Below are 27,220 nucleotides of genomic sequence, written 5' to 3'. Positions count from 1 at the left end.
AATCTGAGGTGGATGATGGAAAAAGAATGACATAAATCACATAACGTAAATCATGTAAATCTGTAACATAAGTCACATCATTACAGAGTCGTTACAGATTTGCTGTGTTCATGATTTACATTTTACACCAATCACAATACAAACATTTTTTTTGGAGAAATGTATTTGTAATATTGGTGATATTGTATTTATTTGTGATATAAAAAGGTCCAAGTGGTCTAAAGCTCGAAATAGTTAAGGGTCAAAGCTGTCTAATTTGTCTGAAGGCTGAAAGGGGTCAAAATAGTGTAATGGTGTAAGGGGTCTAAAGGGACTTAGGAGTGTAAAAGTCGAAAGGTTGTTGGGATTAAACGGGTGTAAAAGGTCTCGAGGGCGAAGGGATCTAAAGATATCGTGTTTAGATATCTTTGGGTGTCTTTAGGTGTCTAAAGTGTCTTAGATTTAGGTGTCTAAAGTGTTGAAAGGGGCTTTGAGGTAAAAGGGGTCTTAAAGGGTCTTTTGGGTCCTCGGGGTCTTTTGGGTCATCTCGGTCTTTTGGGTACTTGGGGTATTTTGGGTCTTCAGGGTCTTTTGGGTCATCTCGGTCTTTGGGGTATTTTGGATAATCTGGGTCTTTTGAGTCAGCTGCGTCTTTTGGGTCCTCGGTGACTTTTGTGTTGTCGAGGTCATTTGTTTTTTCGGGCTCTTTTGGGTCTTCGAGGTCTTCTGGGTCTTTTGGGATATTTTTGGTCTTAAGAGTCTTTGGGTCTTCACGGTTGAAAGGATCTCAGTTATCTAAAGGACGTTCGTTATCTAATAGTACTCAGTTGTCTAATAGTACATAATTTATAGACGTACGTTTGTGAAGTCAAGGTGCATCTGACGTTCAAACAGCTTGTAATTAATCGTAGACACATTGTCACACGGTTTCATGGCTTCACGCTTCATGGACGGACATGCTTTTTGTATATATGCATCAAAGCTTTTGATTGTGTTCATCATAGATTGCTGGAGATTATGCTGAGAGAAATGGGGATGTCGGAGCATCTGTTATTTCTGCTAAGGAGCCTGAACACTAAACAAGAAGCTACAGTAACAATAGAGTGTGGAGAGACAGAATGGTTTGGTATTGGAAGGGGGTTAGACAGGGATGCATTCTCTCTCTCTCCCCTTACTTGTTCAATCTGTATAGTTGGTACATCATGAGGAAACCAAACTTGGATGGCATGGAGGCTGGAGTTAGGATTGGAGGAAGATGAATGAACAACCTAAGGTATGCTAACAATACCACTCTGTTAGCAGAAAGTAAAGAGGTTTTGATGAAACTGCTGCAGATAGTGAAGAATGAAAGTAAAAAAGCTTGTCTTCATTAAAACCTTAAAAAAATGATTAAAATGTTGTTTACCAAAACGATCAGCGTGTTCAGATTGGGAGACGGTCAGGTGTAAATAGTGGAAAGTTTCATCTTCCTGCGTTCTAAGGTTGATGAAATTCATCGGTGGTTAGTTTTGGGGAGAACAGCAATGTCAGGATCAGCAAAGATCTGGAAAGACAAAGATGTGACAAAACAAACCAAGAGGAGACTGGTGAATGCTCTGTGATTTCCAGTTGCAATGTGTTAGAATTATTGGAAGCACAGATGCTAAAACAGAAACACATCACGCGTGGAGAAAACAGAAGTCTGGAGAAGTCAACCATGCTGGGAGGGATTCAGGGAAGAAGAGGACGAGTCAGACCTTGAAATGCACTGTAAGGATGGGTCATGGCTGAAACCAAGCTGTCTCTGCATCGTGCTTTGGGAAGCAGTGCAGGATCGGGATGTTTGGAGAGTTCTGATCAGAAAGGTCACCAGTAGTTAATAAATAACTAGATAACATCAACTACTGGTCAAACAGTCAGTTGGATGATGAGATCAATTGTTCCTTGAGGCTTCTGCAGGTAAATGTAAAATGAAGAACACGAGTAATGTCACCAAGGTCACTCAAATGAATCAACATTATATGTGACCCAAACATTAAGGTTTCTGGGATATTATGTCATATTGTGGTTGATTTACACAAAACATTGGCACATACAGGTTATCCTCTTCAAATCATGAACATGTGGTTGTGTCGAAGTAGAGGTGGGATCTCAGAGCTAGGGACAGCCAGGGATCTCGAGGGAGTTCTACTCATCATAGACCAGGCTTCTGATCGTCCATGATAACCTCTGCCCAACTCGACCAATGAGTGCAATCTGACCCCGTCATGCCGACTGCATTTGACTTTTGTCTATTGTGTTTCTTAAATTATCCTTTTTCCAACCTTGTCTCTCTTGAGTTTATTAAAATGGACATCTTCAGTATGTTTGCCTCAAAAGGCTTACGATGTACACACACACACACACACACACACACACACACACACACACACAGTGTGTGTGTGTGTATGTATATATATATATATATATATATATATATATATACATATATATACATATATATATATATATATATATATATATATATATATTTTAAATGTGTGGATAAAAAAACAAGAAACATATATAAATATTTTTAAAATGGGTGTATATATATATATATATATATATATATATATATATATATATATATATATATATATATATATATATATATATATATATATATATATATATATATATATATATATATATATATATATATATATATATATATATATATATATATATATATATATATATATATATATATATATATATATATATTTCAAATGCGTGTATAAAAAAAACAACAAACATATATATAAATATTTTTTTAAATGTGTATATATATATATATATATATATATATATATATATATATATATATATATATATATATATATTGTGTGTTTGTATATATTGTTGCCGTTCTGAAAAACGCATGCTTCGAAGGCAATGGCATCAATCATGCTGTGGACCGCAGACAGTTATTTCATGAATATACGTGCAGTTAGACATTTCCCTCATGTCTAATGGGTCAAATGGGAGGAAGTGCGTTGGTGGATCTCAGAGTTAGGCCTGATTATATCTCTATCTTCATTCCAACTCTTTTCCTCTTATTCCTGATATAAATCCAAACAGGCACTGTACCCAGACGGCCGCTTCTGGAAACCACAGCAACATCCTCCATTGTAAAAATGAGTCCTTGCGGAGACCAAAGGAAGCATAACCTACACCTAAAACTCCTCCGCTGCAAGATACGGTGTCGAAGGGAACAGTAGAACCATACGTTAAATCCCAACGCCGTACAGGATGCAAGCAGCACGCTCTTTTCAACCCTAATTATATCCAATAATTTTCGTCAATCCATCGCACAGTATGGGGCACGAATAGTGCACCTCTTTGTTTGGGTCTGCACGGTGGTTCACAATTGCATCTTTCCGTCGATTTTCGCATGCCACCGTGGCCACCAATGTCTCCCGTAGACGGCAGACATCCTCCCGCACCTCTGTGTCGATGCAGCCGCCACCAAGCAGAGGCATGCTGTATGGCCTGGATCGCTCGGACAGCATGGCGTCCAGACGAAGCAAGCGCATTGATCAGCGCCAAACGCAGCATGCCGGGGGGTGCCCGAGTGGGCATGTGGGGCCGATGCGGCGCTCGGCCAGTCGCTGGAGCACGGCTCGGGAGTTCGGTGCAAGTCGATTCGTACCACGGGGTTCGGAGCGACACAATTCCGCAGCCCCGTTATGTCTCGCCGGATGTAAAATAAGGCTGCTTCCGGCCATAACAGCCGGGCCGTGCTGTGGCCGGTGCCCAATGGGAGCGCCCGATTTTGGTGACAATGCATCCCTTCGGGGTGGCGCTCTGCCCTGCACCGCTGGACCTACAAAGGACGGATTGTGAGGCCGTCCAGTAGAAGTCGTAGTCGTCGTCATCGTGGCCGTCCTCATCATCTTTGCCTGGCCTTGGATCGATCTCTGCAAATGCCTGCTGCTTCGCAAGTCCTGTCTGCCATTCCACCCACTTGCTCACAATCTCCACCTTCTCCAGAATCTCCACTCCCTCACCACTGGCTCCACCCACTCACCTGGCTCCACCTAAAGTCCCTTCCTCATGCCTGACGGTCTCGCCCTTTCTCTGGATCGGTTCACGCACTGCGCCAATATCGTAATCATGCAGGAGACAACGTGCCAACTCTCTAACTGGGTTCGCTCGGCGGAGCGTCCCCCAAAACATTCTGAGTAGCACGGTTGGTCAACCGTGCAAGCAAAGTATTACGAGACCATTAGCCTCATCTCCTCTGCTTTCTTGAGATTAACTCCTCTTCGTGTGTGTGTGTGTGTGTGTGTGTGTGTGTGTGTGTGTGTGTGTGTGTGTGTGTGTGTGTGTGTGTGCCATGGCGCCTGTCCTCGCTTAACTTAAGAGTGCAGAAAAAAATTATATCGGAATAAGTCTCCTCTGTGTCTGCTTTAGTAAGTTGCTTGTTTTGTTGTCGTACCACACATTTTTTTTTCTGTCCCTGCTTACACACAACAATAAATCTATTCACTGACGCATATTTTTCCTCACCTGCCTCTAATAAATGCTTATGAAGAAATGTTCCCAGCTCATTTTTGTCTTTTCTTTCATTGATCCAGCATGGTTCGTATCCTAGCTTAACCAGGACTTTATTCCGAACGATCCATTCTTTGAGCCAGTGCGTTCCTTGGCAGTGTCGCTCGGCTGCATCTGATCCATTAAGGTGACCCGGTTAGGACAGGGTGCACCGAGGGTGTGTCCCCCAGTAATTAGGTTATGTGATTATTTTTAGGTAACCGATATTAGACGGTAGACCCTAAGTCACGTGGTTGAGTTATTGGCGTTCACGGCCAGTTAGCCAGCCGCCACCTCACGGAGTTATCCATGTGCGACAGCCTGCGATTCCGGGGAGTCTGGTGGGAACCCGAGATAGCTTCCCTCCTCCCCCCCCCCCCCACAGTGGTCTTCTCACCTGACCCCCGGCCGCAACTATATATATATATATATATATATATATATATATATATATATATATATATATATATATATATATGAGATAAATGAGAGGGAGGGTGGTGGTATGGTGCGGTTGCAAGGAGTTGAGGTGGGGAAGTTGGATGGGTTTAAATACTTGGGATCAACTGTCCAAAGTAATGGAGAGTGTGGGAGAGCAGTGAAAAAGAGAGTGCAGGCAGGATGGAGTGGTTGGAGAAGAGTTGCAGGAGTGATTTGTGACAGAAGGGTAGCTGCAAGAGTAAAGGGGAAAGTATATAAGACGGTAGTGAGACCAGATATGTTGTATGGTTTGGAGGCGGTGGCACTAACAAAAAGACAGGAAGCGGAGCTGGAGGTGGCAGAGTTAAAGATGCTGCGATTCTCGTTGGGAGTGACGAGGATGGACAGGATAAGAAATGAGTATATTAGAGGGACAGCGCAGGTAGGACGGTTTGGAGACAAAGTGAGAGAGGCGACATTGAGATGGTTTGGACATGTGCACAGGAGGGAAGCGGAGTATATCGGGAGAAGGATGTTGAAGATGGAGCCGCCAGGCAGGAGGAGAAGAGGAAGGCCAAAGAAGAGGTTCATGGATACGGTGAGGGCGGACATGCGGGTGGTTGGAGTGTCAATGGAAGATGTGGAGGATTGAGCGAAATGGAGACGGTTGATCCGCTGTGGCGACCCCTAACGGGAGCAGCCAAAAGAAGAAGATGTATATATATATATATATATATATATATATATATATATATATATATATATATATATATATATATATATATATATATATATATATGGCGCTTGGTGCCTGGTCTTGGCGCAGTGGTTAGGGCAGTGGCTTGGGATCCAAGAGGTCCTGAGTTCAAGCCCCGTTGGGCCACTGAATTAATACACCAGGGGGTTGACTCAGCCTGTCATCCTTCCGAGGTCGGCGAAATGAGTACCAGTATACTGGGCCGGTGTATACCCCGGTTAAAATAGGTGTACCATATCCCTGTGTCGTAAGAGGCGACCAGGGTTGCGTCAGGAAGGGCATCCGGCGTAAAACATGTGCCAAATCACTATGCGGATCATACGGATGATCCGCTGTGGCGACTCCTAACGGGAGCAGCCGAAAGAAGAAGAAGAAGAAATATATATATATTGATATGTATATATATATATATATATATATATATATATATATATATATATATATATAGATATGTATATATATATATATATATATATATATACATATATATATATAGATATGTATATATATATATATATATACATATCAATATATATATATATATATATATATATATATATATATATATATATATATTATATTATAATACCAAGCTTGCACACTAAAAACTCGGCTCGTTGTCACACGATCCCTATGAAATTGCTGTGGCACTTAGAGGACATGCCGACAATGTTTGGGAAGTCTTGGCGTTCCATAGTACCACTTGCATTTTGCACAATGCGTATTTTTGTCATTCCCCGTGTACGGTCTGTCGTTTGCTACCAGCTATGTTGCACTGCTATCCCGTGCATGTGCACGGGGATCGCTAGTATATATATATATATATATATATATATATATATATATATATATATATATATATATATATATATATATAGTATGCACTAAAATATCCTGAATATATTTATTTTTTAGGACATCCTTTGTTGTTATATTTCTGTCCATGTGTATGTGCTGTTTGGATTGTTTGTGACCAAATGATTCAAATTGGTGTAAAATCATGACAATACTGCATATTATATGTTATAAACCATTAAAATCATTTCCAAGTTTGCGAATAAATATGTTGATTTTTTGTGTGAAACTAAAACTGAAAAATTATAATTTAAAAAAAAGTTTTTAAAACAGAATCAGCTGCAACAGTGTAGGTGGCTGCTCTCAATGAAATTATCATTTTTAAAAAACAGATCATTCCAGTGAGAAGAGTAAGGGGTCTGGGCAGGTGTGAGTCGAGTCGTCCAGAGCACTGCAGTTTTTTTTTTGTCGGGTTAGAGGTCAGCACCCTGAATCCTTAGTCTACCCCTTTTTCTATGATGCTCCTCCTTCAAACTCCCCCTCATAGCTGCTTCTTTAGCTTTTGTGATGGCTCTTTAAATCCTGTTTAGGGTGCGAGGGCTTTCAAGCTTAGCCCGAGGGCTCTCGCTCTCTCTCTCTCTCTCTCTCTCTCTCTCTCTCTCTCTCTCTCTCTCTCTCTCTCTCTCTCTCTCTCTCTCTCTCTCTCTCTCTCTCTCTCTCTCTCTCTCTCTCTCTCTCTCTCTCTCTCTCTCTCTCTCTCTCTCTCTCTCTCTCTCTCTCTCTCTCTCTCTCTCTCTCTCTCTCTCTCTCTCTCTCTCTCTCTCTCTCTCTCTCTCTCTCTCTCTCTCTCTCTCTCTCTCTCTCTCTCTCTCTCTCTCTCTCTCTCTCTCTCTCTCTCTCTCTCTCTCTCTCTCTCTCTCCCTCTCTCTCTCTCTCTCTCTCTCTCTCTCTCTCTCTCTCTCTCTCTCTCTCTCTCTCTCTCTCTCTCTCTCTCTCTCTCTCTCTGCCCTTCTTTTCTGACCAGCCTGCCGGCATTACTTATGATCGCCTTTAAGTTGAAGAATAAAATAGAAACTCCAGGATCTCTTTTAGTGTTATCTTCCATTTTTGTGAAGATGAGAAAATAAATTTATCATATAATGTTGTTAAGACAACATGCACGTTGCTTCTCAAATAATCCAAACATATACAGGAGGGGGGTCGGGGGTGGGGGGAATCAGTTTCATTCCATATTTGATTGTTCTGACAAGCTCAAAAACTATGATCTTTTCGACCCTCCCATTCACTCTCCCCAAGCAGAACCTCTTTCCAAGTTTCCAGTTTTTTTTCTTTAGGACAGTTTCTGATGCTATCCATCTTGTCCACTGCCTGTGTCTTCTCCGAGCCCTCATTCTTCCCCATGTCCCTTATTTCTCCAAGTCTTCCTCTATTTTGTCCCTCAACCCTACTGTTTGTGTGTTTCTCGCTCTCTTTCTATTGCTCCTTTTGTTCTGTTATCTCTTGATCTGTTCGATGTTCTTGCTCCTCCATGAGCCCCAACATTGTATACCAAAAAAAAATGTGAACAGGACTGAATATTTTATCGTTTACTAACTTCCAATCAATACCATGTGGACCTAAACCACAAAGTAGCCAATGGGTGAATTAGGCACACTTCTCTTTTCAGGCTATCCGCTATGAGTTTTGCTTGCCGTAGAAGCAACCCGCAATGGTATTTTGAAATAACCGTTTAGTCTTTTGTTTGATTTGTGCCATGCGCTCGATTTGCTTCTCCTTACACTTGCTTGTATCGCTGACCAGCTGTAGCCCCACAATTTACATTACTCAACAGCAGAGCACTGGCACAAGTCACATGCCTGCTGGTGTTCTTCCATGATGCATGATGGGTAGGCTTTGGATGCATCAATCTGGATTTGAACCTGCAGCCCTTGATGCCAAAGGCAGGTGTTTGGCCAACACCACGGCAACTCATCACCCTGTTGAAAGTGGGAAGAATTGCAGCAAGTTATAGGGAAGCATGTGTAAGGCATAAAGTGCAGGGGGTGGGGGGGTATGACTTGGCTGGCAAAAGCACAATCATTAACTGCCCTGGGTTACCCTTCTCTCTGCCTTCAACAATGAGTCAAAGCACTCCCTGCTGCTCCTTCATGTTCAACAAAAGAGCCTCTTTACTACTCGGGCTGGTGGAAATTACATTTTCTCCTTTACTTTTATTCTTCTTTCGATGATAATTCTTCCCATTTACATTTTTGGCGACACGCTATTGATACCTATTATCCTGGAATTTACATCCTCCTGATTTGCCTCCGTGTCACCCTCCCGCCTGGTCTCTATAGTTTCCTTTACATTGCATTTTCCAATTCTTTTCCCATTGTCCTCCACCAAAGTCTGAAGCACGCTTGTTTAACAGTGGCGGCATCCGTGCACAGAGAGCGACGGGGTGGAGGAGAAAGTGGGGTGCGATATGAATGTGTTTGAGTGAATGGGGAGACCAAACGAACGCTCTTTCTCACCCGGGGCCCGCCCAAGAGTCCTCCACAAAGGGGCTGAGCCATGACAGATGGAAGAAAGGGGCGTGGTGGGATGCTTGAATCACGGTGGGATGTGAGTGCCAGCCTCTATAGTCCAATGCAGACGATCTCGCGGAATCTTTTACCAGCGGTTGGTGTCTGAGCTACGCGTGTCAGCAATTGTGCGCACACGGTGGCAGGTTACACAAGCATTGTAGCATCATTCAAAGCAAGAATGTCCTACTTCCTGAGAAGATTAAAACACTTGTTTATGTGCGCTTTGCCTTCAACACAGAAGATCCTGATAGAAAGACAATATGAATTTTTAGGAGTATCAATCAAACATTGATATTTTCACATCCTCCTCAATATCATCTATTCACTGTTTTCTTCACTTTTTATCGTTGATATTTAAATTGGCTTTCACCTATTTCTGAGTAAATTTAGACTTTGATGGGAGGGGATGGTGAACTCTAGTGGAAATGTTGGGGAGATTGGGAAAAGGAAAGCAATGGGGAATTGCAGGATAGTAAGTTTAACTTCTCTAGTGGGGAAGTTATTTCAAACCTTCATTAGAATGCCACTCGGTGGAGTGCATACCTCCACCAGGCTGAACAGTTCACATTTTGTATTCCACTGATATGCTGGATCTGGATCCGTACCTGAACCAAAATCTAATCGGCTTGTTATTGTCACCTACCCAACTCATCCACCTCGGGGGTTGACAAAATGACCACCCTGAGCGAGGCAAACCTCCCCGGGATTATCTCGGCTAAACTAAGGACCTCAACATCAGGGCTCTTAATGAGGAACAATAAACCTGAAGAGGTGTTAGTACTATCTCTGGACCAATACAACTCTCCATACCGCCAATCAGGAAACCACTGATAGGCTGGATCTGGATCCATACCTGAACCAAAATCGAATTTGCTTGTTATTATCACGTAACCAACTCATCCACCCAGTTTTTATCCCCTGCCGTGTGGCGGAAGGGGGATATTGTTGTCACCCGGGTCGTCCGTCCATCTGTCCGTCCGTCCGGCTGAGCGTCAACATTTATTTCAATGGCGGGTGATTCCCCATCTCTGATGGGTATATTTTCATATCTTGTCCCCAACTTTTTGAAATATCATGCTTTTATCGTTTTTGGTCCCATCCCTCAATAAATCAAGAATTGCTTCAAAAATTAAAAAGTTATCTTCTACGGTTCCTGATAAGATCTTCACCAAAAATTGAATTAATTATTCCTTGTCACACACCCAACGTGTCCACCAAGTTTCATCCGAATCTGTCCACAACATTTTGAGATATGCTGTTCACAGACAGACGGGGTGAAAATATAACTTCCGTCCACCTTCAGTGGTGGAGGTAATTCAGGATTTAGTGAGGTAGCATCTAGAATTGTTTACTATGATTAAGCCTAATCAGCATGGGTTAATCAAATGTAGGTGTTGTTTCGAAAACCTAACTCGAGATAACTAGCAGGGTAGATAATGATAGGAGAACTATATTTTGTGTACGTTGATTTTCAGAAAGCTTTTGGCAATTAATATACCACATAATGAGGTTGTTCGTCAAGCTAAGAGCAAGAGAATATCTGAGTGGATGGAGTGGAGAAAAATCAGAAAACAAGAGAGTTGTGGTAAATCACAAATGCTAATATGAAAGGGAGTAACTGCTGGAGTCGTTCAATGAAGGTCCATTTTCTTTTTGTTGTTTCTATAAAAAGATCTACACGAAAGAGGATGAATAATTGTTTCAAATTTTAAGATGACACGAAGCTGGGGGTAAAGTTTACACAATATAGCTAGAATGAGAGAAAAACAGGTGCAAGATAATTCGGATGTTTAAAGGAATGTGTCAGGAAATGGTGCATGGAATTTAATGTACGTCGGTCAACAACAGTCAACAAAGCTGAATACATTCACTTTAGCCCAATAATTACATCAAACACATAATACTGATCATGCACGGCCATGACAACGCTTATCAAAGTGATACCCGTGCTGCTGGCTCGAAGGCCAAACTGTGATCAGCCAAATTACAACCACTATATGAGTATTTAGGGTGGTGGGCTTGGAATCCGAGAATCCTGAGTTCAAATCCCACTCGGGTGTTAAATTAATACCAGGTGGGGTTGACTCTACCTGTCATCCTTCAGAGGTCGGCAAAATGAGTGCCAGCTTGCTGGAATACTGTGTCGGAGTGGCGACCCGTCCAGGATTGTGTCCAATAGCCAAGGAGACTGATTTAGCAGCACTGACGCTCTGCACAGAGTATGGTCCCAATGGATGGATGGATATGAGCATATTACGTGATTATAGCACCATTAGTAAGAGGGGGGAAAAATTATGATGAGGTTCATGCAAGAAGACCTAAAACCTGAGGATGCCATGCATGTGACAGCATGGAAAAACTACGTAAAAAAAACAAACAAACAAAAAAACTCCTTAACTTGCAATGATAGAACAAGCAAAGTAATAATAAAGAAGTAAAATGAGACAAAGAAAGTTAGATATAAAGTATCGACAGAACAATGTATTGAAAGAAGCAAAAAGACAAAAATGCCAGAAAAGATAAAAGTGTTTCACATCCCTTGCATATTATGAGCACTAAGCACGCCGACCCGTCGCTTCGCTGATGGATTTAATCAAAAGGTAACATGTACTTCACAAACATATTGCATGTCTATCTGTGAGTGTCAATGAGGATGTAAAATTAAGTAAAACATGCAAAAAAGGAACTTTTATAACACGTAGTTATTTATGTGCTCCTTCCTTGTACTTTTATCAAATTTTATATTGCTTCGAGAACTCTTTTTTCTATATTTTCTTTCATCTGCTCTTCCCGTGTCCTTGTAAAGGGCTACTGCTGTCATGGAGTAAAAAAATGTTTATATTGGAACCGCACATGAAACCTCGAGGTCCTGCTTCTTCTTCCTCAAATTCAGGAAAAAAAAAACATGGGCTTTGAAAACAGGCAAGTAAATGTGATTAAAGGAATTAATTTATGTTGCAAGTAAATGGATTATTACCTTTCTGACAATACCAATCATGTTATTGAATGACAGTATAAAGTCTTTCGAAAAGTGGTACGGATGGAAAAACTCGGCTCCTTTTATATATGGACTAGCGGGGCTACCCAGCGTTGTCCGGTATATTTTTGTGGGGGCCAAAAACGCTTCCCTGCGCCCACTAAAGAAAAAGGTCAGGGATCATTTAATATTACCTTTCACGTAGCTACAAAGGCTTAGGCACAATAGAGATATTTTTAAATGGCCTGTCACAGTTGCCTGTCCAACTCACAATCCGTGAGATTTGTGGAAATCCCATGGAATTGCAACTGTCATTTGTGTCCATGACCATGAGATCTGAAAACAAGAGATCTCAAAATCAGCTTCAAACACACAGACATGTACTGTACCCGAAAGGATGGTCACAGGGTCCCGATACCACCCCCCCCTTTCTTCTCCCTCCCCCCAATCATCTTCTACCCTGGTACGTTTCATATATATATACATATGTATATATATATATATATATATATATATATATATATATATATATATATATATATATATATATATGTATATATATACACACACACACACACACACACACACACACACACACACACACACACACACACACACACACACACACACACACACACACACACACACACACACACACACACACACACACACACACACATATACGTTCATGTTAACATTAATACTTTGGCATTTATGACAATATAAGTTTCGTGTATTAATGGCTTACATTTATACCTCTTATGTGTTCATTATATTGTTACGGATCTGGAAACCATTTGCATTCAACATCCAGATGTCCTAAAAGTCAGTTATGTCGTTAAGTATGTGTGTAGTCAGATCCCTTTCCTTTTGTCTAGTGGGAGAATCAAAGGCGTGCGTCGCGATTTCTTTTCAGTTAGGTTATTAAATCTTTACATCCAACAAACCCTCCAACAAGCCATCTAACAACCATCCCATCTGCATGACCCCTCGGCCCATCATGATCCACCACCAACCAGCTGCCATCTCGCACCCTGACGTGCCCAGGCAAGATCTCGCTGTTCCGGTTTCTCGGCTTCCACAAACGTTGTAACTCTTTCACAACGACCTTTGCAACATTGATACTGTTACTCGTCAAGCATGAACCCGCGTGGAAGAGTGGCTGGGGTTTCCTGGCAGGGGACAAGACCCCGACCCGGAAAGGTATGCCGTGGGACCCTGTCCAATCAAAGGAGGACAGCGAGGTGTGTTCACCAAGGCCCCTCCCCGCTGAGGGAGGTCCATAAATTCCCAAGCACTCTCTGAGGCAGGAGTCTTTTGGGGGTCTTTTTGGGGTCTTGGAGAGTTTTTGGTGGGTCTTTTTGGAGAGTTTTGGAGGGTTTTTGCTGTCACGAAAGGGGTTTTTGCTGTTATGAAGGTCATCAAGGTGGCGAACATGTCACTGCTGGCCCTCTACAAGGAAGGAAAGAGCGACCCCGACCCCCCCCCTCCTCCGTAGACTCCGCTACTTGCCACCCGAGCTCTGCCACGAACCTCGAGTCCCACTGGGGACCAAACTAGCAACCGTTGTCAGGTGCCACAGCACAGAGTACCCCCTTTCTCCGACGGCCAGGAACCCAACCAAACTCTGACCCCCAGCTTGTCTCTCTCCTCAGCTGCGAGGGTCCAATAAAGAAGTCTGGGTTTCTTTTCATTTGTGTGTGGGCCCGTCTTTAAGTAGAACTGAATAACTGTTTTTGGATCATTGTAAATACTTCTTGCATATTCGTGTTAAGTCTTACTTTGTGTCTTAATTTACTGTAAATAAAACTTGTTAGAAATGTTCCCAGTTCATTTCCATCCCTTTTTGAATTGGTCCAGCATGGTTGGGATCTGAGTTTAGGCAGGGTTTTATCCCCGATAATCCGTTCATTCCAGCCGGCACGGCTTTGGCAGTTTCCGCTTGGCTGCACCTGAACCGGAGTTGGTAGTCGGTTGTTGGAACACTACCGCAGTCGGTAGAGTGACCCGGTTCGAGCAAGACGTGCCGAGGGCATGGTTTCTCCGGGAGTCGAAATCGCAGAGTTAATTAGATAAATTGGTTATAGACAAATAGACCCTACATTATGCGGTCGAGATATTGGTGACCACGGTCGGTTAAACGACCCACCGGCTCGCGGAGTTATCCGAGCGACGGCCCACAATTCCAGGGAGCTTGGTGGGAGACGACGCAAACTTTCCCCACATAGTGGTCGTTCTCGCCACCGACCCCCGGTCCACAACAATATTCATTTATCAGGTTCAGCGGAGGGGGGAACGGTACTTATCAGCACCCTTTATATTATTGGCTAAGAGGCATTGCAAAAATATTGCCTGAGAAGTGGAATTAGATGTTATTTATTGAATGGATGCTCATGAATGTGCCGTTGATGTTTCTGGGTTAAGTTTTATCCCGATCTATAAATATGGTGCCGTTCAGGAAGAAGAAAAAGATGTACACCTAACTTTGACTGCTTTCAGAAGAGCTTTATTTGCATTTAAATGTCTGGTAATTATTTTGTGTTGATTTATTCGCATGTGTACTTGAATATAACTGTCATTAATCAAAAAGGCTTCAGCACTATACAGCGAATAAAAGAAATTTTTTAAAAATCGAATTTTTTTTTGCCGAAAACTCTCCCTGGTACTCATTGATGAACCTCTTAAACTTTCATAAAGGTTCGTTCAGCCATCTCTGAGAAAAATGGCGACACACACACACACACACACACACACACACACACACACACACACACACACACACACACACACACACACACACACACACACACACACACATCGCTCTCTTATAATATAGATTATAATCAGCGCATTAGCCAATCACTTGAAGATTTTAGAAAGGATACAGCTGCATTAGAAAGAGCTTCAGAGCTGTAATTATGTCTTCATTATGAAGGAAGATTAGAAAATCCAGGCTGTTCACATTACAGAAGAGGTGATTATTTCGGGAAAAAGATACTGTTGCGGATTTCGCGCCCGCCGGCGTGCGACGGCCACGTAACTCGAATCGCGGCACGTCGCCCACCGGACGGACAATCCAGTCGTGACCCTCTCGGACTAACGCCGGGAACCAGTCACGGGTGGACCTTTCGGTCTCACCGCGATCGAGCCAATCAGCCCCCGCGTGGGATAGGGTTGCTCGCCAAATTCGAACTACCTAAGTACCCACGCGGAGGGTAGACCGGGCGATCGCACCTCGCCGCAGGTCGACTTCGGACACGGGCCATAGCGACCCGTTCCGTACTATCAGAATAACCGAGCGGTGTTATCGTCGACCTCGACGGTTCGATTAATTATCGGGCGTATTCAGCCCACTACCAACCCTTTACGTGAAGCAAGATGAGGGTTCAATGGGGGAAAAAGACGAAGCGAAGCGGGAGAACAGTTCAACAATAAAGCACATTTATTCGCGGCACACGGGAAGCACACATTCAATTCCACCAAATGCACACAAAAAAAAGAAAACACAATTCCATTTACACAAAAAGCAAATATAAAAGTGAAAACACTGCAGAGCTAATACCGACTACCGAGCACACGGCAACACTTATACAATTCTACTTCACAGACGGCGCCGACAACACATACCCAAAACCAAGGAAAAGAAATCCCCAAGAATGAGGCGGGCCTGAGGCCGAGACCGGGTCGCGCCTACCCGTCTGGTGATGAGACGCGGAGCGGCGATGGCCCCGCAACCCGCGGGCCTCGTGGACGGTGTCTGGTAGGGGTGGGGAGCAGGGGCCCCCTTGGTCGCACTATCTCAGCGCGGGGGGAAACAGGAGGGGGTTGCTGATGCTCGGGGTATAGAGGATCTTTATTATCCCTGGTGTGCGTCTCCACCTCGGCCAGGTCGCGCTGCCGGCCTCCCTCGGGCGTGCAGCTCCCGGCACCGACGCGAGCACCCCCTCGTCCGACTCTCTTCAGCTTCTCCAGCCACTGCAGGCTTCGGGCTCCAGACTTCCACACTCGTCCCCTCCGTTCCGACTCCTTCTCGTTCTCGTTCTCGTTCTCGTTCTCCTTTCTCGTCCTGCTGACTCCTTTTCGTTCTCGTTCTCCTTTTTGTTCCGACTCCTTCTCGTTCCGACTCCTTCTCGTTCTCGTTCTCGTTCTCGTTCTCGTTCTCCTCTTCGACTGACGAACACCGTCCTTTTATCCCCCCGTAACTTCGCCTTTGACCCCCTCCCTTTGACCTTTCACCTCGCTCCCCATTGGCCCGAGAAAAAGTGGGCGTGAAGGCTTTTTGATTCACAAATTTGCATATATCGATCGCCCTGGGGGCGGGCCAGTCGCCCTCGCTCACCGATTGGACGGCAAAAAGTGGGCGTGTGTCGTTTTTGATCCGTTTTTGAAGCACAAAATCCGTGATTTTGTACACGCTGTTCGACGCGCGTTCTGCATGAGTCCAACACCGGTACCCATGAGTGGCGCGAGATGACGGTGATGCGATGGTGGCGAGTTGTGACGGTAAAGGTCGTGGCGGTTGTGGTGAAGCGGCGTTGTGGTTGGTGGTTGTTGTTGTGGTTGTGATGGTAATCATGGCGGTTGGTCCAAAATAAAGATAGTAAAAGAAAAACGGCTATCCTGAAGAGTCGCAGCACGTATAAATGACATGTATTCCCACTAGACAACGGGTTTGGGCCTAACTACACATGCACTTACCGAAATACCTCACCTAAGGGACCTGAATGGTGGTTTGCGAATCTGGTAACCACAACACGACCCCCTTCCCTTTTTACAGACTCGTCCCGAGTCGTCAAATTTTCGTGTGCCATCATGTGTAGTTTTCCCCTAGTACATTTTACCTACGGATCCCTGAGTGCGACATTCATGGTATTCGTGTCCCCAAAATAAATAACCTGAGGGCTGCGTAACTACCTAAACAAACTCACTCACACGGACGACTTAAATAAAATTGCCGGCGCTAAGACAGACATGCCGGGGGCGCACTCATATGTACAGTACATCTTAACCTTAACTTACAAATTTTACACTAAACCATGGCCCAGGATCATCGAACTCTGCAAAAAGAAAGCAGTTAGCAGGGAGCCAGGCTGCCCACATGCAGTCTCCGACTCAAACAATGCAGGTGACAGGGAACGTGGCTGGCTGCTCACACGCAGTCCAAGGCCTTCCCTTTTGAACTGAACTCAGTGAACCACAACGGTGCATGGGCTGCACAACGCAGTCTCCGTGCCAGCTCAAGTGGCACACGCAATGAGCACAACGAATGGATGCATGGACACAAACACGGTGCACGGGCTGCCACTGCAGGCCCGTGTTGTAGCTGCCAACAGGGCAGTTCTCGCAGCTTGCAAACTGTTGCCTTGATCCTGGCGCACATGGAAATGAACAGGGGGGGCAAAGCAAAAATTGAACGGGGCTGGTGAACGTGGGCAGTGGGCATGGCATGGCAAAGGTGGCAGGCAAACAGCCCGCAGAAGAAGGCCGCTGCAGGCAAACTCAGCCCGCAGAACCAGGCCGGCACAGGCCTCGAAGAAAAACAGCCAGCAGATGAACTGGCCGGCACAGGCCTTGCAGTAACACAGCCAGCAGATGAAGCTGGCCAGCTTTTGCCGTCAGTGGAAGTTGGTGGAGGGAGTGCGGTGGTGCTGGCCACTTGGAAGGCGGGCTCGGACCTACCTACCCGTCTCCCTCCCAACCTATCGCCTTTGCCTGTCACTGTACATACCCACTCCCTTAATTTGTCAAACCCCAATTTAGCCCCAACTTATTTTTTTGTTGTTTTTATTTTTACTCCCCCACTATAAATCGTCCACTAACCCCCTTTATCGTCCTTGTTCGGCTAACCTATCCTGTCACCTAGCCTACTCCCAACCCCTACGTTCCCTTCCCGGAGGGGAATAAGGGAGAGCTAACGTCCTGTGCCGAGGCCCAACGAAGCCTCAGAATGGCCTCCCCAGAGTTTGGCGATCTTAACACCAAGTGGGTCCAGCGGCCCACAACGACAGCGAGGGGATGGATGGTGCGGAGGGGTACATCTCCTAATCTACCCTAACCATTTAACTGCTAAACTACCCCGGGGCTTTCAACAAGCGCCTCTCGCTTAAACTATTGGTTCTAACAACCCAGATTCCCGTCGCCTGTGTTGGTGTCCTTACAATTTCGGGCCTCGCCCCCCAATTTTCGCTCCGTGCCCTCACACGGTCTCCTGGCTGGGACACGTGGCTCCCTTTGGCAGGCACGACCCTCTGCCGAATCTCCCGCTATGGCACCCCCGGGCACTACACTGCCTCCGAGCCTACCAGCTCCCTAACACCGGGGAGTGCCTCCCATGGCACCTCCTCTGAAACGCACACGTGGCAGGCCGGCTTCCCGGGCCCCTTTCCGAGGGTCACCCGTGCCCACAACACTGCCCACGCGGCTAATGGCGCCCCGGGCCCCCGCACCAAGCAGGCGCACCCGTGCCCACTACTCTATCCCGGCCCCCCATGGGCCCATGGCCTACCACGGCCGACTAGCCTGGTGCCCGGGGTACCCACTCAGCGATACTCACCTTTCGCAGCCACGCTCCCAAGCCCGTCAACAGGGCTCCTGCACCCCTCCAAATGGGTCTCGAGCCTACTTTCCCACCAACAACAAAACGACCTCCATTTTTCAATTTGACTAACCCAGCTAACTCACTTTACACTGACCCCGGGGTCCCTTGGGCGGGAGTCACTCCTCCCCCCAATCACTCATCGCACCATGCATTCCCCATTCACTCCACACACACACAGACCCACTGGCCTCACTCACTCATCATGTACTCACCTCACAACTCTCCAACTCTTCAACACACACACCGCTGAACTCTGCCATCCTTCTAACTACCTCCCCTAACTAACTCGTGCTCCCACGTCGTCCCTTAAACTACAGCACGTTCCTTTTAACACTACGTAGCTAAGCTACGTCCCCTCTACACATTCACAAGTCTGTCCATGTCCCCAAATAAATCATTTTATTTCCCCACCTAAATCTGGCTTCAATCCCTCTAACTAATCCATTCTACGGACTCCATGAGGACTTACCCCTGCCCCATGAAGTCGGTCTAGCTAAGCTAACCCTTCCCCCTAACTAGTTTTCATCCTGTGCCCCGGGTAAGGGAGTCTTTCACCCCTTGCCCAGGAATCCTGTACACCCGAAAGTGAGGCTTGCTTTTCTCTTTTTTTTTCCATGCGCAGCACCTGCGCGGCAACTCAGAGCTCGCGCACTTTGCACCTGCCCGTGACGTCATGCAGCTGCACGTGTTCCTCGTCCCTCCTTGGACGGGACCATCCGGCAGAGATACCCCTCCTGCCGGATTCCAACCCCACGTGCAGCCATGACGTCACCGTGCGCAAAAAAAAAACACAAGCCCCACGTCTCGAGGGGTTCCCCACGCGAACACATGTGCTTTGCCCGTTGGAGCTTAACACACACGATCGCGTGGAGAACCCGTCCGGTCCAAATCCATTTCCTGCCTAAACTTTGTCCGTCCGCGGGATCGGCAAATCCACCGCTGGCGTTTCCGGACCGGGACTTCACTCTCGCAAGCGAGCACGTGGTGGTCTCGTGCGTTGCACAGCACGAACCGCGTGCTCACTGCTGGGTGAACCCGGCACGGTCCACGAAATAGCTACAGCCGCTACTCGGCTTTCGTTCCTTACATGTCGCCGTCTCCGTCTCCATTCCACACACGCATACCTGCGTGTTACGACGCACACAGTCCACACCATTAAACTCACACCGGGAGACGCGGCTGTGTGCTCCCGCATGCCAACCGACATCTCCCTTACATACCGCTCTCTCACACACACGGTCTCCCTTGCACACAGCGACCTTGCACACGGCCGTTCACTCACGCGTGCGGGGGCACTCACCCGCGGTTCCTCACTCGCACTCCGTGCCTCATCCACACACGCGGGGGAACTCACGCGCGGTGCCTCACTCATACACACGGCGACACTCACACACGCGGTCTCTTCCACACACGGTGCCTCACCCACACACGCGGGGGCACTAACCCGCGGTGCCTCACTCACACTCCGTGCCTCATCCACACACGCGGGGGCACTAACCCGCGGTACCTCACTCATACACACGGCGACACTCACACACGCGGTCTCTTCCACACACGGGGACGCACTCACACCTTGCACCACACACACAGGGACAACCACACTGGGGATTTGTGTCCCTACAAGGGTCTCCGGGGCCTCTACACCCCCCAAGCTCTCCGTGCACCCGTCCACAGCACTCGTCCCCTCAACCTCGCAAAGCACGACCGAACTCACCTGGTCGTGACTCACCTCAAGGGGGCAGACTCCCTCCCCTCGTTCCTGGAGGAGGCCATCCAGGTGCTCGCACTGGGTCTCTACCCAGTCCGCCAGCTCACCCCCATTATCCTCCACTACCTCCGTGTGTGTGTGCGCGTCACTTACCCCGTCTTCATCGTATTGTCTCTATTTTTTCTGTCTCCCGTGTCTCTATACATTTTATTCTTTCTGTCGTCGTCACCTCGTGTCTCGTCTCACACGTTTTGGTCTCCCCATTTAATTCTTCCCTTTTGGTCACCGTCGATTCCTCTGTCACGACCCTCGCCGAACACGCCCCCTGAATTATTTTTTTACCCGCCTCCACCGCGGGCCTGTCAGCCGTTGCACCCCCTTCCAGCTCGTTTGCTCCCACACGTGGAGTCGCCATTCCCAGCTCCCTGGTCACTGCCTTCATGCCCGCCTGCAGGCATCGGCCCATGTTCTGCGTCTCACCCCGTAGCTCTTTCATTTCTTCCCTCATTTGCTGTGTATTCGCATCCATCGTCGTTTTCACTTCATTTGTATTTGTATCCATCTTTTCGTTCATGCCTTTCATTTCGTTTTTTATTTCATTTGTCATTGCCGCATTCATTTGTGCCAGCATGGTGAATAGCTGGGCCATGTCGGATGCACTCAAGTGAGCCGTTTCGGCAGGGGTTGGGGAAGGGTCTTGGTGGAGAGGGGGGGGGGAGGTGTCATACACCGCGGCCGCTGCCGCACCCACCTCGGGCCCTGGGTTCAGTTGGGCGAGTCCGTGTTCCTGCACAATCAACATTTCCTGCTCGGGGATTCCATCCTGGACCATGGATTCTACACATTCTACATCCATTTCTAATACCCCCGGCTCCCGCTCGCCTTGAGACGCCATCTTGCTTCTCTTAAAGGGTTAATTTTGCTCGCTCGTAATTTGGAGGGAATCGGGGGTCGCTTCTCTCACCCCTGGACCGATTCCCGTGAATTTAGCCGGAGACAGGAGAGCCTGTTTTCCTGTTCTCCGATACCAGTGCCGCGAGGAGGGCGATGAGTTTATATCCCACTCCTGACACCAGTGTTGCGGATTTCGCGCCCGCCGGCGTGCGACGGCCACGTAACTCGAATCGCGGCACGTCGCCCACCGGACGGACAATCCAGTCGTGACCCTCTCGGACTAACGCCGGGAACCAGTCACGGGTGGACCTTTCGGTCTCACCGCGATCGAGCCAATCAGCCCCCGCGTGGGATAGGGTTGCTCGCCAAATTCGAACTACCTAAGTACCCACGCGGAGGGTAGACCGGGCGATCGCACCTCGCCGCAGGTCGACTTCGGACACGGGCCACTTAGCGACCCGTTCCGTACTATCAAGAATAACCGAGCGGTGTTATCGTCGACCTCGACGGTTCGATTAATTATCGGGCGTATTCAGCCCACTACCAACCCTTTACGTGAAGCAAGATGAGGGTTCAATGGGGGAAAAAGACGAAGCGAAGCGGGAGAACAGTTCAACAATAAAGCACATTTATTCGCGGCACACGGAAGCACACATTCAATTCCACCAAATGCACACAAAAAAAGAAAACACAATTCCATTTACACAAAAGGAAATATAAAAGTGAAAACACTGCAGAGCTAATACCGACTACCGAGCACACGGCAACACTTATACAATTCTACTTCACAGACGGCGCCGACAACACATACCCAAAACCAAGGAAAAGAAATCCCCAAGAATGAGGCGGGCCTGAGGCCGAGACCGGGTCGCGCCTACCCGTCTGGTGATGAGACGCGGAGCGGCGATGGCCCCGCAACCCGCGGGCCTCGTGGACGGTGTCTGGTAGGGGGTGGGAACGGGGCCCCCTTGGTCGCACTATCTCAGCGCGGGGGGAAACAGGAGGGGGTTGCTGATGCTCGGGGTATAGAGGATCTTTATTATCCCTGGTGTGCGTCTCCACCTCGGCCAGGTCGTGCTGCCGGCCTCCCTCGGGCGTGCAGCTCCCGGCACCGACGCGAGCACCCCCTCGTCCGACTCTCTTCAGCTTCTCCAGCCACTGCAGGCTTCGGGCTCCAGACTTCCACACTCGTCCCCTCCGTTCCGACTCCTTCTCGTTCTCGTTCTCGTTCTCCTTTCTCGTCCTGCTGACTCCTTTTCGTTCTCGTTCTCCTTTTTGTTCCGACTCCTTCTCGTTCCGACTCCTTCTCGTTCTCGTTCTCGTTCTCGTTCTCGTTCTCGTTCTCGTTCTCGTTCTCGTTCTCGTTCTCGTTCTCCTCTTCGACTGACGAACACCGTCCTTTTATCCCCCCGTAACTTCGCCTTTGACCCCCTCCCTTTGACCTTTCACCTCGCTCCCCATTGGCCCGAGAAAAAGTGGGCGTGAAGGCTTTTTGATCCACAAATTTGCATATATCGATCGCCCTGGGGGCGGGGCCAATTCGCCCCTCGCTCACCGATTGGACGGCAAAAAGTGGGCGTGTGTCGTTTTTGATCCGTTTTTGAAGCACAAAATCCGTGATTTTGTACACGCTGTTCGACGCGCGTTCTGCATGAGTCCAACACCGGTACCCATGAGTGGCGCGAGATGACGGTGATGCGATGGTGGCGAGTTGTGACGGTAAAGGTCGTGGCGGTTGTGGTGAAGCGGAGTTGTGGTTGGTGGTTGTTGTTGTGGTTGTGATGGTAATCATGGCGGTTGGTCCAAAATAAAGATAGTAAAAGAAAAACGGCTATCCTGAAGAGTCGCAGCACGTATAAATGACATGTATTCCCACTAGACAACGGGTTTGGGCCTAACTACACATGCACTTACCGAAATACCTCACCTAAGGGACCTGAATGGTGGTTTGCGAATCTGGTAACCACAACAATACAATAGATTTAATATGACAGTTTAAATGGAAATATACTGTTATGGGTTTGGACTTGCGGGGATCACGAGGGGGTGACTCAGACCTGCTTCCCAACCTCCGACTCTGAAGCCGACGACCCATGGATAACTCTGCGATCTGACCGGTTGCGAAGTTTTCTGAAACTGGGAAAGCTGGTTGCAAAGCTGGACGCTGTTTGAAACAATCAAATATGGGAGGGTCCCCACGCCCAACTCTCTCGTTACCGTCACGATCATTTGGCTATCCCAGATAGGGAACTGTGCGCTCGACTTCCCACCTTTATCTATTAATTATGTATGCCCAATAAGAACCATAGGTGGGACATCAGCTAATCTAGTGCAGTGAAACAGTGGGGTACAACTTCCTCTCTATTTACTACACACTACATGCAACCAATGGTGGAAACAGACAATCAAGGAGGTTTGGAAAATTTATATATTGATTCACCAAAGGCACGTCTTTACTGCTTCTTGTAAATACTTTCTTGTATCACAAAGAAACAGTCTTACCCCAACACAGAAGAATCCTTTAAGCATTCGGCCTTAACACTAAGAACACAACACAAGTGCGCCTCATTCACCTGGGAAATTAGACAAGGGATACAAGGAGAGGAAGAAGAGTCGGGCGTGGTTTTGATCCCTTGCTCACCCACGCATGAACCAGCAGGTCCACGTGGATCCCAGTGTGGAGGGGAGGGAGGAAAAGGAAGGTGATGTGGTACAGCATATCAGGAGAGGTGCAGATGTCTGCAAATGTATGCAGATATATGCAGAGAAGAAACTGTTAGAGTGCAAATCAATAACCCCGCCAGGACGAGTCAAGGGGTAATCGGTGAGCACTTTTATATGTCTCAAGTAGACAAATTATAAGTATGGATAACAAGAACAGATTGCGTGAATCAATGTGTCTGATTGCTGCATCCAAGGAACTTGTGCTGCTCGTCCAGTCGGACACTCGTGGTCCAGCCTGCTCACCCTGGCAGAGATTTGCCCTTGTTTGGGTGGCGCAGCTCATCCCGATTCATCTCCTTGAGAAAAGCAGTTCCTCATCCCGTTCCTCAGATGCAAACAGCAGCAATGCCTTGAATGCATCTCCTTTTATGGCTCCTGGGCGAGGCATGGCTTCTGGGAGTGAAGGTCACCACAGCATCCTTTGACCTGTGCATGCTGCTTTCTCATTGGCGTGCACAGCACATTACTTGCCCATAGCCACTCGGAGTATCAGTCCTGCAGTTTACTGCACAATTATAGAGCTGCAACTGGCACAGTGTGGATTACGCACCATGGTAGTGCTGGAACTGGTGCAGTGGGGATTCCTCACTGTGGTTGCGCTGGAACGGGTGCAGTTTAGATTACGCACTGTGGAAGCACTGGAATGGGCTTGCAGAGTGATGATAGTCATGCTGAACTGATTTTGATTGTGTGTATTTTGGAATGAAATGTAATGTGTACATGGTTGCACTGTAGGAAAGTGCAGGGAAGGAGAGGGTGAAGAGGGTTGTGGAGGGGGATTAGAAGGGATTGATGAAGAGAGGGATTTTAGAAAGGGAAACATTACAAAGGGGGATCGAACCTGCTATACACATGCAATGCATTTTCCTGTCCATTGATACGAGGGGATGGGTAACCTAAATATACATAATTATTATGGAAATATCTAACCTAGGGATTCCATATGTGTTGAATGCGACACCCCAGGGGATTTCCAAAAACCACACCGACACGTTTTTAAATTGTAGTAGGGGATATAATTAGGAGGTACAAAATGTAGATGAAGAAAAGGTGAACTATAATTGAGATGAGCATGGATGTTTTTTACTCAAGGTAGTACCTCGCATGTGACATGGTCTGTAAGGAGGAAGGTTTGTTAGGACAGTTGCTCAGTTTACATAGGAATTATTTTCTTCTTCAAAGGAGCGAGGCCCATGGAAGAACAAGGTATATAAGTGGGTGGGACAAACATCAAGGGAATGAACGAACAGGAAAGAGGAGAGGAAGGAAGAAACTAAAACTTGTAAGCAAAATAGTTCCGTTTAAAAAGGTTAATTGGGTAATAAATATTGCAAGTCATAATTGGTGATGACAGAATTGGAGATGGTGGTGCACTGCTTGCTTGAAGTTAGTGAGACAGGACAGCATCTTGAATGTGGTTCCATAGATGGGAGAAGTGAGGAATAAGAGTGGAGGTGTGTAGTCAGCCTGGATTTTATGAGTTTAACGAGGAGGGGGTGATTGGAAGAATGTATGCATTATTCAGTTTATAGGAGAATCAGAGAACTGAAAGAGCAGAGGAAGCTATGTTGGAGAATAGGCAGTAAAAAAAAACAAAAAGATGACTGACCTGCCTGTGATGTAAGAGCAACAGACATTGTGCTTTGTCCACAACACAGGAGATTCCAATAATTTTGAGAACTTTAGCTTCCACAGAATCCAGGAGAGACAGATGTGATATTGGAGTGCCAGCCCATAGTGGAGAGCAGTACTCCATTGGGCGATGGATAAACGCCTTGTAGACTGAGTAGCTCTGATTTTCCAAAGAGAGACTTGGATCGACGGGGATGCCCAATCTGCGGCTGGCTTTGCTGTGTGGTTCGCCCAGGAAAGGTCATGCTAAGGATGAGGCCGAAAGGTTCAAGTGACTGAGTCTCTTCCAGTGGATGACAAAGGAAATAGATAGGTGAGGTCGTTTGATGAACATTCCAGAATGATAGGGTGAGACTGAGATTTTCCAGAATTGAAGGACGTTCCATTTATCAGAGCAGTCTCTCGTAATTTCCAGATCAGCAGAGCAAGATTCAGTTGCTATCTGCCTAGCAGAGGGATAGGATACTGTATGACACAATGTAGTCATCTGTAAAAAAAAACAAGAAGAGAGGTTTTTTCAGAGAATCAGAGAGGTCATTTACGTATATGAGAAACAAGACTGGGCTCAAGACACCAATGAGAAAAGAATGCAATAAAACCCCCAAATTAATGAGAATATACAGATAAAGATAGCTGGGGCAAATGTGTGTATGTTTGTGTGTGCGTGCGTGCGTGCGTGTGTGTGTCTATCGCCTGTCTGTGCCTTCCTACATTTCTTCTCACCCTATTTTTGTTCAGAATAAAAACCCATAATGCTGTTTGGATGTTGTGTTCTTGGGTTCAAGCCTTCGATGTTGAGGTATAAATGCATGTGCTGTACTGTATATTGGACATTGTTGAGCTATGTGACAATCAAGGTCTTTTTCTTAGTCTCCTCTTATTTTTCCATGAAAGTATCGGATACATTTCATATCTGTGCACCACAAAGTAAAATGGTACAGAAATGATGTCTGCCATGCTTATCGAGAACGTTTATTGTCTACACCTGGGAGAGATAAAACAGGTGTCCAAATAATTAAATATTTGATTCAACAACATAACATACCTCGTACAGATGCTCGACTCACAGTAGTTGATTTTGCTAAAGAGGTTTGTGGGTGAGGAATCAACACAGATCCATTGAGCCTTTTCCTGTTATGTGGCTCAAAGTAACAAGTCAGAGGCAAAGGACAAAAGGAAAGTGAGACCGACAAAGCGGTCAGACTAAAATCTGAATAAGAACAGGGCGGTGAGGAGGGTGCAGGTCAGAGTTCGGAGGTTAATGACCCTCCAGGGGACGCCAACAAACGAGGCATTTAGAAAATCAACAAGCCATCCCCAACCCCCTCCCCACTCCCCTGCCCCTCCCCCTCCCTCAAACTCTTTCCCCACCCTCGTTCCACAAACCTCGACTGTCGTCAACCTCCACACCTCTTTCTTTCCTGCCCTTATCCCAACTCCACCTTTCTACTCCTACCTTTCATATCTTCTCCCCTTTCATGCGTTCCTCCTGAGGTCTTATCAGCAGTCCTGTCGCACGCCAACTGTCGATGCATGAATTGTTTATCTTTAGGCAGGTGTAACACCACTGTTCCTTACATGCTCTCCCTTTCCTGATTGTTGCAGTGGCACC

At 46.6% G+C, this 27,220-nt stretch overlaps 1 long non-coding RNA gene across 1 annotated transcript; it reads right to left on the bottom strand.

Moving 5' to 3' along the window:
- Positions 1–8,112: 8,112 nt before the first annotated feature.
- On the bottom strand, positions 8,113–26,811 carry LOC147026151 (uncharacterized). Its single transcript, XR_015057906.1, has 3 exons — positions 26,654–26,811; positions 11,166–11,285; positions 8,113–8,484 (listed from the first exon to the last, which is right to left on the bottom strand). It is a non-coding gene; the product is annotated as an uncharacterized LOC147026151 (long non-coding RNA).
- Positions 26,812–27,220: the final 409 nt, after the last annotated feature.

The sequence above is a fragment of the Eptatretus burgeri genome, chromosome 5, assembly GCF_056783735.1.
Source record: "Eptatretus burgeri isolate ZD-2024b chromosome 5, Ebu_testis_v1, whole genome shotgun sequence".
NCBI lineage: Eukaryota > Metazoa > Chordata > Myxini > Myxiniformes > Myxinidae > Eptatretus > Eptatretus burgeri.
This window is presented reverse-complemented; position numbering and strand designations above follow the sequence as displayed.